The sequence below is a fragment of the Oncorhynchus kisutch genome, linkage group LG23 (assembly GCF_002021735.2).
Source record: "Oncorhynchus kisutch isolate 150728-3 linkage group LG23, Okis_V2, whole genome shotgun sequence".
In the NCBI taxonomy this organism is placed as follows: domain Eukaryota; kingdom Metazoa; phylum Chordata; class Actinopteri; order Salmoniformes; family Salmonidae; genus Oncorhynchus; species Oncorhynchus kisutch.
In genome coordinates this window covers 3,740,361-3,756,232 of record NC_034196.2, presented here as the reverse complement: position 1 = coordinate 3,756,232, position 15,872 = coordinate 3,740,361, and the positions used below count along the sequence as shown (strand labels likewise).

Sequence of the window (15,872 nt, the reverse complement as noted above, 5' to 3'; positions counted from 1 at the left end):
ATTCCATCTCCATTCCACCCGTTGTACTCCATTCCACCCGTTGTACTCCATTCCATCCGTTGTACTCCATTCCATCCGTTGTACTCCATTCCACCCGTTGTACTCCATTCCATCTCCATTCCATCCGTTGTACTCCATTTCACCCGTTGTACTCCATTCCATCTCCATTCCACCCGTTGTACTCCATTCCATCCGTTGTACTCCATTCCATCCGTTGTACTCCATTCCATCTCCATTCCATCCGTTGTACTCCATTCCATCCGTTGTACTCCATTCCATCTCCATTCCATCCGTTGTACTCCATTCCACCCGTTGTACTCCATTCCATCCGTTGTACTCCATTCCATCCGTTGTACTCCATTCCACCCGTTGTACTCCATTCCATCTCCATTCCATCCGTTGTACTCCATTCCATCCGTTGTACTCCATTCCACCCGTTGTACTCCATTCCATCTCCATTCCAACCGTTGTACTCCATTCCACCCGTTGTACTCCATTCCATCCGTTGTACTCCATTCCACCCGTTGTACTCCATTCCATCCGTTGTACTCCATTCCATCCGTTGTACTCCATTTCACCCGTTGTACTCCATTCCATCTCCATTCCATCCGTTGTACTCCATTCCATCCGTTGTACTCCATTCCATCTCCATTCCACCCGTTGTACTCCATTCCACCCGTTGTACTCCATTCCATCCGTTGTACTCCATTCCATCCGTTGTACTCCATTCCATCTACATTCCACCCGTTGTACTTCATTGCATCTCCATTCCATCCGTTGTACTCCATTCCATCCGTTGTACTCCATTCCACCCGTTGTACTCCATTCCATCCGTTGTACTCCATTCCATCTCCATTCCACCCGTTGTACTCCATTCCATCCGTTGTACTCCATTCCTTCCGTTGTACTCCATTCCACCCGTTGTACTCCATTCCACCCGTTGTACTCCATTCCATCCGTTGTACTCCATTCCATCCGTTGTACTCCATTCCATCCGTTGTACTCCATTCCTTCCGTTGTACTCCATTCCATCCGTTGTACTCCATTCCATCTCCATTCCACTCGTTGTACTCCATTCCATCCGTTGTACTCCATTCCATCTCCATTCCATCCGTTGTACTCCATTCCATCTCCATTCCACCCGTTGTACTCCATTCCACCCGTTGTACTCCATTCCACCCGTTGTACTCCATTCCATCCGTTGTACTCCATTCCATCCGTTGTACTCCATTCCATCTCCATTCCACCCGTTGTACTCCATTCCATCCGTTGTACTCCATTCCATCCGTTGTACTCCATTCCATCTCCATTCCATCCGTTTGTACTCCATTCCATCCGTTGTACTCCATTCCATCTCCATTCCATCCGTTGTACTCCATTCCACCCGTTGTACTCCATTCCATCCGTTGTACTCCATTCCACCCGTTGTACTCCATTCCATCTCCATTCCATCCGTTGTACTCCATTCCATCCGTTGTACTCCATTTCCACCCGTTGTACTCCATTCCATCTCCATTCCAACCGTTGTACTCCATTCCACCCGTTGTACTCCATTCCATCCGTTGTACTCCATTCCACCCGTTGTACTCCATTCCATCCGTTGTACTCCATTCCATCCGTTGTACTCCATTTCACCCGTTGTACTCCATTCCATCTCCATTCCATCCGTTGTACTCCATTCCATCCGTTGTACTCCATTCCATCTCCATTCCACCCGTTGTACTCCATTCCACCCGTTGTACTCCATTCCATCCGTTGTACTCCATTCCATCCGTTGTACTCCATTCCATCTACATTCCACCCGTTGTACTTCATTGCATCTCCATTCCATCCGTTGTACTCCATTCCATCCGTTGTACTCCATTCCACCCGTTGTACTCCATTCCATCCGTTGTACTCCATTCCATCTCCATTCCACCCGTTGTACTCCATTCCATCCGTTGTACTCCATTCCTTCCGTTGTACTCCATTCCACCCGTTGTACTCCATTCCACCCGTTGTACTCCATTCCATCCGTTGTACTCCATTCCATCCGTTGTACTCCATTCCATCCGTTGTACTCCATTCCTTCCGTTGTACTCCATTCCACCCGTTGTACTCCATTCCTTCCGTTGTACTCCATTCCATCCGTTGTACTCCATTCCATCTCCATTCCACTCGTTGTACTCCATTCCATCCGTTGTACTCCATTCCATCTCCATTCCATCCGTTGTACTCCATTCCATCCGTTGTACTCCATTCCACCCGTTGTACTCCATTCCATCTCCATTCCAACCGTTGTACTCCATTCCACCCGTTGTACTCCATTCCATCCGTTGTACTCCATTCCACCCGTTGTACTCCATTCCATCCGTTGTACTCCATTTCACCCGTTGTACTCCATTCCATCCGTTGTACTCCATTCCATCCGTTGTACTCCATTCCATCTCCATTCCACCCGTTGTACTCCATTCCACCCGTTGTACTCCATTCCATCCGTTGTACTCCATTCCATCCGTTGTACTCCATTCCATCTACATTCCACCCGTTGTACTTCATTGCATCTCCATTCCATCCGTTGTACTCCATTCCATCCGTTGTACTCCATTCCACCCGTTGTACTCCATTCCATCCGTTGTACTCCATTCCATCTCCATTCCACCCGTTGTACTCCATTCCATCCGTTGTACTCCATTCCTTCCGTTGTACTCCATTCCACCCGTTGTACTCCATTCCACCCGTTGTACTCCATTCCATCCGTTGTACTCCATTCCATCCGTTGTACTCCATTCCATCCGTTGTACTCCATTCCTTCCGTTGTACTCCATTCCACCCGTTGTACTCCATTCCTTCCGTTGTACTCCATTCCATCCGTTGTACTCCATTCCATCTCCATTCCACTCGTTGTACTCCATTCCATCCGTTGTACTCCATTCCATCTCCATTCCATCCGTTGTACTCCATTCCATCTCCATTCCACCCGTTGTACTCCATTCCACCCGTTGTACTCCATTCCACCCGTTGTACTCCATTCCATCCGTTGTACTCCATTCCATCCGTTGTACTCCATTCCATCTCCATTCCACCCGTTGTACTCCATTCCATCCGTTGTACTCCATTCCATCTCCATTCCATCCGTTGTACTCCATTCCATCTCCATTCCACCCGTTGTACTCCATTCCACCCGTTGTACTCCATTCCACCCGTTGTACTCCATTCCACCCGTTGTACTCCATTCCTTCCGTTGTACTCCATTCCATCCGTTGTACTCCATTCCATCTCCATTCCACTCGTTGTACTCCATTCCATCCGTTGTACTCCATTCCATCTCCATTCCATCCGTTGTACTCCATTCCATCTCCATTCCACCCGTTGTACTCCATTCCACCCGTTGTACTCCATTCCAACCGTTGTACTCCCTTCCATCCGTTGTACTCCATTCCATCCGTTGTACTCCATTCCATCTCCATTCCACCCGTTGTACTCCATTCCTTCCGTTGTACTCCATTCCTTCCGTTGTACTCCATTCCATCCGTTGTACTCCATTCCTTCCGTTGTACTCCATTCCTTCCGTTGTACTCCATTCCACCCGTTGTACTCCATTCCTTCCGTTGTACTCCATTCCATCCGTTGTACTCCATTCCACCCGTTGTATTCCATTCCACCCGTTGTACTCCATTCCACCCGTTGTACTCCATTCCTTCCGTTGTACTCCATTCCTTCCGTTGTACTCCATTCCACCCGTTGTACTCCATTCCACCCGTTGTACTCCATTCCATCCGTTGTACTCCATTCCTTCCGTTGTACTCCATTTCATCTCCATTCCACCCGTTGTACTCCATTCCATCCGTTGTACTCCATTCCATCCGTTGTACTCCATTCCATCCGTTGTACTCCATTCCTTCCGTTGTACTCCATTCCATCCGTTGTACTCCATTCCTTCCGTTGTACTCCATTCCATCTCCATTCCATCCGTTGTACTCCATTCCATCCGTTGTACTCCATTTCCACCCGTTGTACTCCATTCCTTCCGTTGTACTCCATTCCTTCCGTTGTACTCCATTCCACCCGTTGTACTCCATTCCATCCGTTGTACTCCATTCCATCCGTTGTACTCCATTCCATCTCCATTCCACCCGTTGTACTCCATTCCTTCCGTTGTACTCCATTCCTTCCGTTGTACTCCATTCCATCCGTTGTACTCCATTCCTTCCGTTGTACTCCATTCCACCCGTTGTACTCCATTCCACCCGTTGTACTCCATTCCATCCGTTGTACTCCATTCCTTCCGTTGTACTCCATTCCTTCCGTTGTACTCCATTCCACCCGTTGTACTCCATTCCACCCGTTGTACTCCATTCCATCCGTTGTACTCCATTCCTTCCGTTGTACTCCATTTCATCTCCATTCCACCCGTTGTACTCCATTCCATCTGTTGTACTCCATTCCATCCGTTGTACTCCATTCCTTCCGTTGTACTCCATTCCATCTCCATTCCATCCGTTGTACTCCATTCCATCTCCATTCCATCCGTTGTACTCCATTCCTTCCGTTGTACTCCATTCCATCCGTTGTACTCCATTCCATCCGTTGTACTCCATTCCACCCGTTGTACTCCATTCCTTCCGTTGTACTCCATTCCTTCCGTTGTACTCCATTCCACCCGTTGTACTCCATTCCATCCGTTGTACTCCATTCCACCCGTTGTACTCCATTCCACCCGTTGTACTCCATTCCACCCGTTGTATTCCATCTGTTGTACTCCATTCCATCCGTTGTACTCCATTCCATCCGTTGTACTCCATTCCACCCGTTGTACTCCATTCCATCCGTTGTACTCCATTCCTTCCGTTGTATTCCATTCCACCCGATGTACTCCATTCCATCCGTTGTACTCCATTCCATCCGTTGTACTCCATTCCATCTCCATTCCATCCGTTGTACTCCATTCCATCCGTTGTACTCCATTCCATCCGTTGTACTCCATTCCACCCGTTGTACTCCTTTCCACCCGTTGTACTCCATTCCATCTCCATTCCATCCGTTGTACTCCATTCCACCCGTTGTACTCCATTCCATCTGTTGTACTCCATTCCATCCGTTGTACTCCATTCCACCCGTTGTACTCCATTCCACCCGTTGTACTCCATTCCATCCGTTGTACTCCATTCCATCCGTTGTACTCCATTCCACCCGTTGTACTCCATTCCATCCGTTGTACTCCATTCCACCCGTTGTACTCCATTCCATCCGTTGTACTCCATTCCATCCGTTGTACTCCATTCCATCCGTTGTACTCCATTCCATCCGTTGTACTCCATTCCATCCGTTGTACTCCATTCCACCCGTTGTACTCCATTCCACCCGTTGTACTCCATTCCACCCGTTGTACTCCATTCCATCCGTTGTACTCCATTCCATCCATTATTATGAGCCGTCCTCCCCTCAGCAGCCTCCACTCTTGTAAAATGTTCCCGGAGGGATCACACCTTTCAGATATGCCTCATGATGTGTGCTTCATTTGGAAACACACACAGATAAGCATATTGCGCACATATTGCGTGTACATGACACGCACGCTACCATATATCATTGAATCAGTTCAATAGAGGTAATTCACCTGTAAGAGGAGAGGCTCAGAGACATTATGTTGCACACATATCACCATATCTGAGCGAGAAAGTTCAGACAGAAAGTACAAACGATATATATTCAAATGGGCCGGGGAAAAAACCCACTGGTACCATCACACATGTACAAACGTTACGGCTGCAACATGACAATTCCTTCAGACCAAATGTTAAAAGGGTGCAAATGTGTGATGTGAGAGCAGGGGTATCAATTTCTTATTTTCTTATTTTTTCTCCCATCCAGTTTCTGGTCTAAACCACTGGGGAAAGAATTGGCAGCAAGATTAAAGGATTTATTTGTGTGTATTATTTCACAAGGCCTATTGCCTTGCATGTTACATTCATGTTCTTTTCTTTTTTTAAACAGCCTCTCCTAATCTGTGGTTCCTGTCTTTGACTCCAGAATGATAGATCCAGCCCATACCTATGTTTGATTGCTTTCAGCATTGAATTCATCATTATTTCCCCACAGCTCTAGCAGTTACGGAAATCTGGGGGGAATGCTGTGCTCTGTTCTGGGTAGCTCCGTAAACACCAGGTTAGGTTCTGGTTAATATGTTCAAAAATGAGTGGGATAACGCTGAGGTTTCTGATTAAGACACAGCCACAGCCGAAAGGAACGAACAGAGCTAAAACACCTTGATAATGATGTGGAGGATACCACACACACACTAAGACATACACACACAGCCTTTTTCCTCCCCTTCCCTTCTTCCCCAAAAGTCCAAGTGGTTTAATTAATGCTGCCATTGCCACTGCACAACAGGCACTGGGGAGGGTTACTGCATTACTGGACCTTGTAGTAATGAATGACTGGAAAACAATGGCCTCTCGTTAGGAACGTGGGTAATGGATGTGAATAATTATAATCCTATTTGTTTTGGGTGTTGTACAGTCACCTCTGTGTTGGCTTAGCAGGGCTGTTAGACTGTTAGGTAATGGGAGGTTAGGGGGCTGCCGGTGTGAGGGGATGGAAGGGGATTTCTATCTGGTGCTGGGATCTATCTGGTGCTGTACAGTCACCTCTGTGTTGGCTTAGCAGGGCTGTTAGACTGTTAGGTAATGGGAGGTTAGGGGGCTGCCGGTGTGAGGGGATGGAAGGGGATTTCTATCTGGTGCTGGGATCTATCTGGTGCTGTACAGTCACCTCTGTGTTGGCTTAGCAGGGCTGTTAGACTGTTAGGTAATGGGAGGTTAGGGGGCTGCCGGTGTGAGGGGATGGAAGGGGATTTCTATCTGGTGCTGGGATCTATCTGGTGCTGTACAGTCACCTCTGTGTTGGCTTAGCAGGGCTGTTAGACTGTTAGGTAATGGGAGGTTAGGGGGCTGCCGGTGTGAGGGGATGGAAGGGGATTTCTATCTGATGCTGGGATCTATCTGGTGCTGTACAGTCACCTCTGTGTTGGCTTAGCAGGGCTGTTAGACTGTTAGGTAATGGGAGGTTAGGGGGCTGCCGGTGTGAGGGGATGGAAGGGGATTTCTATCTGGTGCTGGGATCTATCTGGTGCTGTACAGTCACCTCTGTGTTGGCTTAGCAGGGCTGTTAGACTGTTAGGTAATGGGAGGTTAGGGGGCTGCCGGTGTGAGGGGATGGAAGGGGATTTCTATCTGGTGCTGGGATCTATCTGGTGCTGTACAGTCACCTCTGTGTTGGCTTAGCAGGGCTGTTAGACTGTTAGGTAATGGGAGGTTAGGGGGCTGCCGGTGTGAGGGGATGGAAGGGGATTTCTATCTGGTGCTGGGATCTATCTGGTGCTGTACAGTCACCTCTGTGTTGGCTTAGCAGGGCTGTTAGACTGTTAGGTAATGGGAGGTTAGGGGGCTGCCGGTGTGAGGGGATGGAAGGGGATTTCTATCTGGTGCTGGAATCTATCTGGTGCTGTACAGTCACCTCTGTGTTGGCTTAGCAGGGCTGTTAGACTGTTAGGTAATGGGAGGTTAGGGGGCTGCCGGTGTGAGGGGATGGAAGGGGATTTCTATCTGGTGCTGGGATCTATCTGGTGCTGTACAGTCACCTCTGTGTTGGCTTAGCAGGGCTGTTAGACTGTTAGGTAATGGGAGGTTAGGGGGCTGCCGGTGTGAGGGGATGGAAGGGGATTTCTATCTGGTGCTGGAATCTATCTGGTGCTGTACAGTCACCTCTGTGTTGGCTTAGCAGGGCTGTTAGACTGTTAGGTAATGGGAGGTTAGGGGGCTGCCGGTGTGAGGGGATGGAAGGGGATTTCTATCTGGTGCTGGGATCTATCTGGTGCTGTACAGTCACCTCTGTGTTGGCTTAGCAGGGCTGTTAGACTGTTAGGTAATGGGAGGTTAGGGGGCTGCCGGTGTGAGGGGATGGAAGGGGATTTCTATCTGGTGCTGGGATCTATCTGGTGCTGTACAGTCACCTCTGTGTTGGCTTAGCAGGGCTGTTAGACTGTTAGGTAATGGGAGGTTAGGGGGCTGCCGGTGTGAGGGGATGGAAGGGGATTTCTATCTGGTGCTGGGATCTATCTGGTGCTGTACAGTCACCTCTGTGTTGGCTTAGCAGGGCTGTTAGACTGTTAGGTAATGGGAGGTTAGGGGGCTGCCGGTGTGAGGGGATGGAAGGGGATTTCTATCTGATGCTGGGATCTATCTGGTGCTGTACAGTCACCTCTGTGTTGGCTTAGCAGGGCTGTTAGACTGTTAGGTAATGGGAGGTTAGGGGGCTGCCGGTGTGAGGGGATGGAAGGGGATTTCTATCTGGTGCTGGGATCTATCTGGTGCTGTACAGTCACCTCTGTGTTGGCTTAGCAGGGCTGTTAGACTGTTAGGTAATGGGAGGTTAGGGGGCTGCCGGTGTGAGGGGATGGAAGGGGATTTCTATCTGGTGCTGGGATCTATCTGGTGCTGTACAGTCACCTCTGTGTTGGCTTAGCAGGGCTGTTAGACTGTTAGGTAATGGGAGGTTAGGGGGCTGCCGGTGTGAGGGGATGGAAGGGGATTTCTATCTGGTGCTGGGATCTATCTGGTGCTGTACAGTCACCTCTGTGTTGGCTTAGCAGGGCTGTTAGACTGTTAGGTAATGGGAGGTTAGGGGGCTGCCGGTGTGAGGGGATGGAAGGGGATTTCTATCTGGTGCTGGAATCTATCTGGTGCTGTACAGTCACCTCTGTGTTGGCTTAGCAGGGCTGTTAGACTGTTAGGTAATGGGAGGTTAGGGGGCTGCCGGTGTGAGGGGATGGAAGGGGATTTCTATCTGGTGCTGGGATCTATCTGGTGCTGTACAGTCACCTCTGTGTTGGCTTAGCAGGGCTGTTAGACTGTTAGGTAATGGGAGGTTAGGGGGCTGCCGGTGTGAGGGGATGGAAGGGGATTTCTATCTGGTGCTGGAATCTATCTGGTGCTGTACAGTCACCTCTGTGTTGGCTTAGCAGGGCTGTTAGACTGTTAGGTAATGGGAGGTTAGGGGGCTGCCGGTGTGAGGGGATGGAAGGGGATTTCTATCTGGTGCTGGGATCTATCTGGTGCTGTACAGTCACCTCTGTGTTGGCTTAGCAGGGCTGTTAGACTGTTAGGTAATGGGAGGTTAGGGGGCTGCCGGTGTGAGGGGATGGAAGGGGATTTCTATCTGGTGCTGGGATCTATCTGGTGCTGTACAGTCACCTCTGTGTTGGCTTAGCAGGGCTGTTAGACTGTTAGGTAATGGGAGGTTAGGGGGCTGCCGGTGTGAGGGGATGGAAGGGGATTTCTATCTGGTGCTGGAATCTATCTGGTGCTGTACAGTCACCTCTGTGTTGGCTTAGCAGGGCTGTTGGTATGGTATAAAGTACGAATTAAAAAATACTTTAAAATACTACTTAAGTCGTTTTTGTGGGTATCTGTACTTTACTTGACTATTTATATTTTTGACAACTTCTACTTCTACTTCACTGCATTCCTAAAGAAAAGAATATACGTTTTACTCCATACAATTTACCTGACACCCAAAAGTGCTTGTTACATTTTGAATGCTTAGCAGTTCAGGAGAATTATCCAATTCACACACTTATCAAGAGAACATCCCGAGTCATCCCTACTGCCTCTGATCTGGCGGACTCACTTTCACTTTTACTACTCAAGTAGTATTTTACTGGGTGAACTTTCACTTTTACTTGAGTCACTTAAGACAATTGCGTATTGTTTCCACCACTGGTGATGGGTACCTGATGGTTGAACAATAGTGTGTTCAGTCTCAGCATGTTGTCCCCACACGGCCTGTTTTTAATATGTGTCTGAACAGGCTCCATATCATAGAATGAAATAGAACACATACTGGAGTCTCCACAGGCCTCAGTCTGTCCCGTCTCTGCCTCTCTCTCTCTCTCTCTCAGGCACCTCTCCCACAACTAGCAGACACAGACAAATCACATATCCAGATTACAGCATTTTCTTTAATTGCCTTTTGGAGTCCAACCACCATTAGAGTTCTAATATGTTACACAGACATATCCTCTAGTCTAATGCATTGTGGGTATATGGCCAAGCCAGGACTCCCGCAGTTATTCACAAACACGCACACACATACACACACAGACACACACACATACACACACACACACCTCCGCCCTGCCCCGTCCCACTCCTCCCATCCCTTAGAGGTTACCAGAGGTCATCGCCCTGCACTGCAACCCCTCAGCCCGTTCCCAGAGGACTGTGTTCTGACAGCGCCCCGCGGCACTTCCACACCGCATGTGCTTCTCCTGCCACGGCCAGGGCTGAACCCCCCCCCCACACACACACACTCAAGAGCTGCTCTGTGGGGAGATGCTACACAGTTCACCCAGCTCGCCATGTATCAAAGCCAACCTGACCAGGGACAGCCAAGGTCTGCTTCCTGGTGCTCCTATGGGCAGGAGAGAGGCCAGGGCAATCTAAGGGTGGGGGCCTGGAGTGGATTGGTAGGGGCGGGGTGGGTGTCTTGAGGGTGGGTGCATTATATTGAATTAGATTAGATTTATTGTTGCCCAAGAAATACATATTTTTTTTACAGGCTCTTACATTGGATAGGGGCTGGGACTGGTGAATGGATAGGGGCTGGGACCTGGCTGGGTGGTTGGGTGTCTGTCTGCAGGTAGTGTAGCTCCAGCCCCAGGCCAAGCCCCAGCTGGAAGTTATTAGGTCTAGGTCTAATGTGTGTTTGATGTGTCCTCAGGCCATGGCTGCTGCCACCCGCGCCCTGCGTGAGAGCAGCATGAAACTCAACCCTGAGGTGGACGGAACCATCATCCGGGTGCTTATTCCCAAGTAAGTCAGCCAGTCCTGAGAGCTATCTCTCTCTCTCTCTCTCTCTCTCTCTCTCTCTCTCTCTCTCTCTCTCTCTCTCTCTCTCTCTCTCTCTCTCTCTCTCTCTCTCTCTCTCTCTCTCTCTCCTCTCTCCTTCTCTCTCTCTCTCTCTCTCTCTCTCTCCTCTCTCTCTCTCTCTCTCTCTCTCTCTCTCTCTCTCTCTCTCTCTCTCTCTCTCTCTCTCTCCTCTCTCTCTCTCTCTCTCTCTCTCTCTCCTCTCTCTCTCTCTCTCTCTCTCTTCTCTCTCTCTCTCTCTTCTCTCTCTCTCTCTCTCTCTCTCTCTCTCTCTCTCTCTCTCCTCTCTCTCTCTCTCTCTCTCTCTCTCTCTCTCTCTCTCTCTCTCTCTCTCTCTCTCTCTCTCTCTCTCTCTCTCTCTCTCTCTCTCTCTCTCTCTCTCTCTCTCTCTCTCTCTCTCTCTCTCTCTCTCTCCTCTCTCTCTCTCTCTCTCTCTCTCTCTCTCTCTCTCTCTCTCTCTCTCTCTCTCTCTCTCTCTCTCTCTCTCTCTCTCTCTCTCTCTCTCTCTCTCTCTCTCTCTCTCTCTCTCTCTCTCTCTTCAATTCCAATTTAAGAAGCTTTATTGACATGGGAAACATATGTTTACATTTCCAAAGCAAGTGAAATAGATAATAAACATAAGTGAAATAAACAGTCAAAAATATTTTTACAGTAAACATTACACTCACAAAATAATTAAAAATGTGTGCAAATAGTTCAAGTACAAAAGGGAAAATAAATAAACATAAATATGGGTTGTATTTACAGTCGTGTTTGGCCTTCACTGGTTGCCTTTTTCTTGTGGCAACAGGTCACAAATCATGCTGCTGTGATGGCACGCTGTGGAATTTCACCCAGTAGATATGAGGTTTATCAAAATTGGATTTGTTTTCAAATTCTTTGTGAGTCTGTGTAATCTGATGGAAATATTTGTCTCTAATATGGTCATACATTTGGCAGGAGGTTAGGAAGTGCAGCTCAGTTTCCAACTCATTTTGTGGGCAGTGTGCACATAGCCTTTCTTTTGAGAGTCAGGTCCGCCTAAGGCTATGCTCACTGAGTCTGTACATAGTAACCTTTTATTTAACTAGGCAAGCCAGTTAAGAACAAATTCTTATTTTTAATGACAGCCTAGGAACAGTGTGTTAACTGCCTTGTTCAGGGGCAGAACAAAATATTTTTACCTTGTCAGCTCGGGGATTGGATCTAGCAACCTTTCGGTAACTGACCCAACGCTCTAGCCACTAGGCAAGGCCTTCCTTAAGTTTGGGTCAGTCACAGTGTTCAGCTATTCTGCCACTGTGCACTCTCTGTTTAGGGCCAAATAGCATTCTAGTTTGCTCTGTTATTTTGTAAATTCTTTCCAATGTGTCAAGTAATTATCTTTTGTTTTCTCATGATTTGGTTGGGTCTAATTGTGTTGCTGTCCTCTCGCTCTCGCTCTGTCACTCTCTCCTCTCACTCTCGCTCTGTCACTCTCCTCTCACTCTCTTCATCTCTCTCTATTCTCTTACTCTCCTCTCTCTCTCTCTCTCTCTCTCTCTCTCTCTCTCTCTCTCTCTCTCTCTCTCTCTCTCTCTCTCTCTCTCTCTCTCTCTCTCTCTCTCTCTCTCTCTCTCTCTCTCTCTCTCTCTCTCTCTCTCTCTCTCTCTCTCTCTCTCTCTCTCTCTCTCTCTCTCTCTCTCTCTCTCTCTCTCTCTCTCTCTCTCTCTCTCTCTCTCTCTCTCTCTCTTCAATTCCAATTTAAGAAGCTTTATTGACATGGGAAACATATGTTTACATTTCCAAAGCAAGTGAAATAGATAATAAACATAAGTGAAATAAACAGTCAAAAATATTTTTACAGTAAACATTACACTCACAAAATAATTAAAAATGTGTGCAAATAGTTCAAGTACAAAAGGGAAAATAAATAAACATAAATATGGGTTGTATTTACAGTCGTGTTTGGCCTTCACTGGTTGCCTTTTTCTTGTGGCAACAGGTCACAAATCATGCTGCTGTGATGGCACGCTGTGGAATTTCACCCAGTAGATATGAGGTTTATCAAAATTGGATTTGTTTTCAAATTCTTTGTGAGTCTGTGTAATCTGATGGAAATATTTGTCTCTAATATGGTCATACATTTGGCAGGAGGTTAGGAAGTGCAGCTCAGTTTCCAACTCATTTTGTGGGCAGTGTGCACATAGCCTTTCTTTTGAGAGTCAGGTCCGCCTAAGGCTATGCTCACTGAGTCTGTACATAGTAACCTTTTATTTAACTAGGCAAGCCAGTTAAGAACAAATTCTTATTTTTAATGACAGCCTAGGAACAGTGTGTTAACTGCCTTGTTCAGGGGCAGAACAAAATATTTTTACCTTGTCAGCTCGGGGATTGGATCTAGCAACCTTTCGGTAACTGACCCAACGCTCTAGCCACTAGGCAAGGCCTTCCTTAAGTTTGGGTCAGTCACAGTGTTCAGCTATTCTGCCACTGTGCACTCTCTGTTTAGGGCCAAATAGCATTCTAGTTTGCTCTGTTATTTTGTAAATTCTTTCCAATGTGTCAAGTAATTATCTTTTGTTTTCTCATGATTTGGTTGGGTCTAATTGTGTTGCTGTCCTCTCGCTCTCGCTCTGTCACTCTCTCCTCTCACTCTCGCTCTGTCACTCTCCTCTCACTCTCTTCATCTCTCTCTATTCTCTTACTCTCCTCTCCTCTCTCTCTCTCTCTCTCTCTCTCTCCCACTCTCTCTCTTCACCCTCTCCCTTCTCTCTCACTCTCTTTATCTCTCTCTATTATCTTACTAACCTCTCTCTCTCTCTCCCACTCTCTCTCTTCACTCTCTCCCTTCTCTCTCACTCTCATTATTCACCATCTTTCCTCACTTTCCTCATTCTTCCATCCCCCCCCCCTTTTTATCCATTCTCCTGTCAGTCCCTTACCTGACCTACCGTCTCCTTTTAAAATGTGTTTCTGACATATTCGTTTAACTCATTCGACTGTAGCAGTTAGAAAACACCAACTTTGGTCAAAAGTCCTCTGTCCAGCTCAGCTCCCTGCCAAATCCAATAACTTGTCTGTGTCCCAAATGGCACCCTATTCCCTACGGGCCCTGGTCAAAAGCAGTGCACTATATAGCGAAAAGGGTGCCATTTTGGGACGTAGCCACCTTTGACGTGCTGCCGTCACTCGCTAAACCACAAAATATGTGTGATTATTAAGTAAGCGGAGCCCCGGCAACAGCAGGTGCTTGTCTGGCAGTGCTGGATAGTGGGACGGACGGACGCCTCCTTCCTCTTCAATCAGTGTCGGCACGCAACCCACATTTGCATTTCCAAAGAGACCGAGCGGCTTGATTTGGCCCAGACTCAGTAATTACGCATTATTGTTTGCAGTAAATAGACTCCACTTTTGGATTGTTTGCAAATAGTCCCAGGCAAAAATGCCAATTAAGGAAAATAAACTGTTATCACCCGGCAGCAAAGCAAACCAAAAACAAAGTTGTTGACTGCACTGCGACCTTGAAAACTATTTTTCAAGTGCCACAGAAAGCCAGGTATTTGTTTATTGGAATGAAATGGCATTTAATGGAGATAGAGGGGGAAAATACACATAACTCATTGCAGGCATTTTAAACAGTGTGTGTGTGTTGCCCCTGCGTGCTTGAGTACCCTTGTGTGTGCGTACATAGGCACGTTTGTCCATCCGTCCCTACAGGGTGACGCATGAGTACATGAGAGCCGGGCAGTTCACTATCAAGTCCAAGGAGTCTCTGAGGAGGGTGTGACAGTGTCAGAGGACACCATCCAATTGGTGGAGAAACAAGTACTGAGACAGGGATACGTGTCCAGTCAGAGGGCAGAAATACAATCAGCAGCTACAAATGTTCAGATGAATCCTTTCTATAATTTCACAGTACTTGTATAATAATACCAATAGTCGTAGTTGTCTAGTAAGTGTTCTCTTCTCCACTCCCTCTGGTAGGGCAAAATGGCAAACGGCTTTTGCAGCGGATATAGACATGCAGCTGGCCGCCAAAACCAAAGGTGACATTACTAAAATTACCACAACTCTATTTTTGATACAATCATGTTTACAATGGTTCCTCCTGAAAATATGACTGAACATGATAATGAACACAATACTGAACATGATAATGAACACAATACTGAACATGATAATGATCACAATACTGAACATGATAATGAACACAATACTGAACATGATCATGAACACAATACTGAACATGATAATGAACACGATACTGAACATGATAATGAACACAATACGTAACATGATAATGATCACAATACTGAACATGATAATGAACACAATACTGAACATGATAATGGACATAATACCAAATGTGATAATGAACACAATACTGAACATGATAATGAACACGATACTGAACACGATAATGGGCACAATACTGAACATGATAATGAACACAATACTGAACATGATAATGAACACGATACTGAACACGATACTGAACATGATAATGAACACAATACTGAACATGATAATGAACACAATAGTGAACATGATAAGGAACACGATACTGAACATGATAATGAACACAATACTGAACATGATAATGAACACGATACTGAACACGATAATGAACACAATACTGAACACAATAATGAACACGATACTGAACACGATAACGAACACGATAATTAACACAATACTGAACACGATACTGAACACAATACTGAACACGATAATGAACACAATGCGGAACATGATAATGAACACAATACTGAACACGATAATGAACACAATACTGAACATGATAATGAACACGATACTGAACACAATACTGAACACGATAATGAACACGATACTGAACACAATAATGAACACAATACTGAACACGATAATGAACACAATACTGAACACGATAATGAACACGATACTGAACACGATACTGCACGATAATGAACACAATACTGAACACGACAATGAACACGATAATGAACACAATACCGAACA

General features: G+C 46.8%; 1 pseudogene; it reads left to right on the top strand.

Moving 5' to 3' along the window:
• The window catches only part of LOC109868223 (ribosome-recycling factor, mitochondrial-like), a 33,781-nt pseudogene extending 19,016 nt beyond the window's left edge, over nucleotides 1–14,765 (top strand).
• The last annotated feature ends 1,107 nt before the right edge of the window (nucleotides 14,766–15,872 follow it).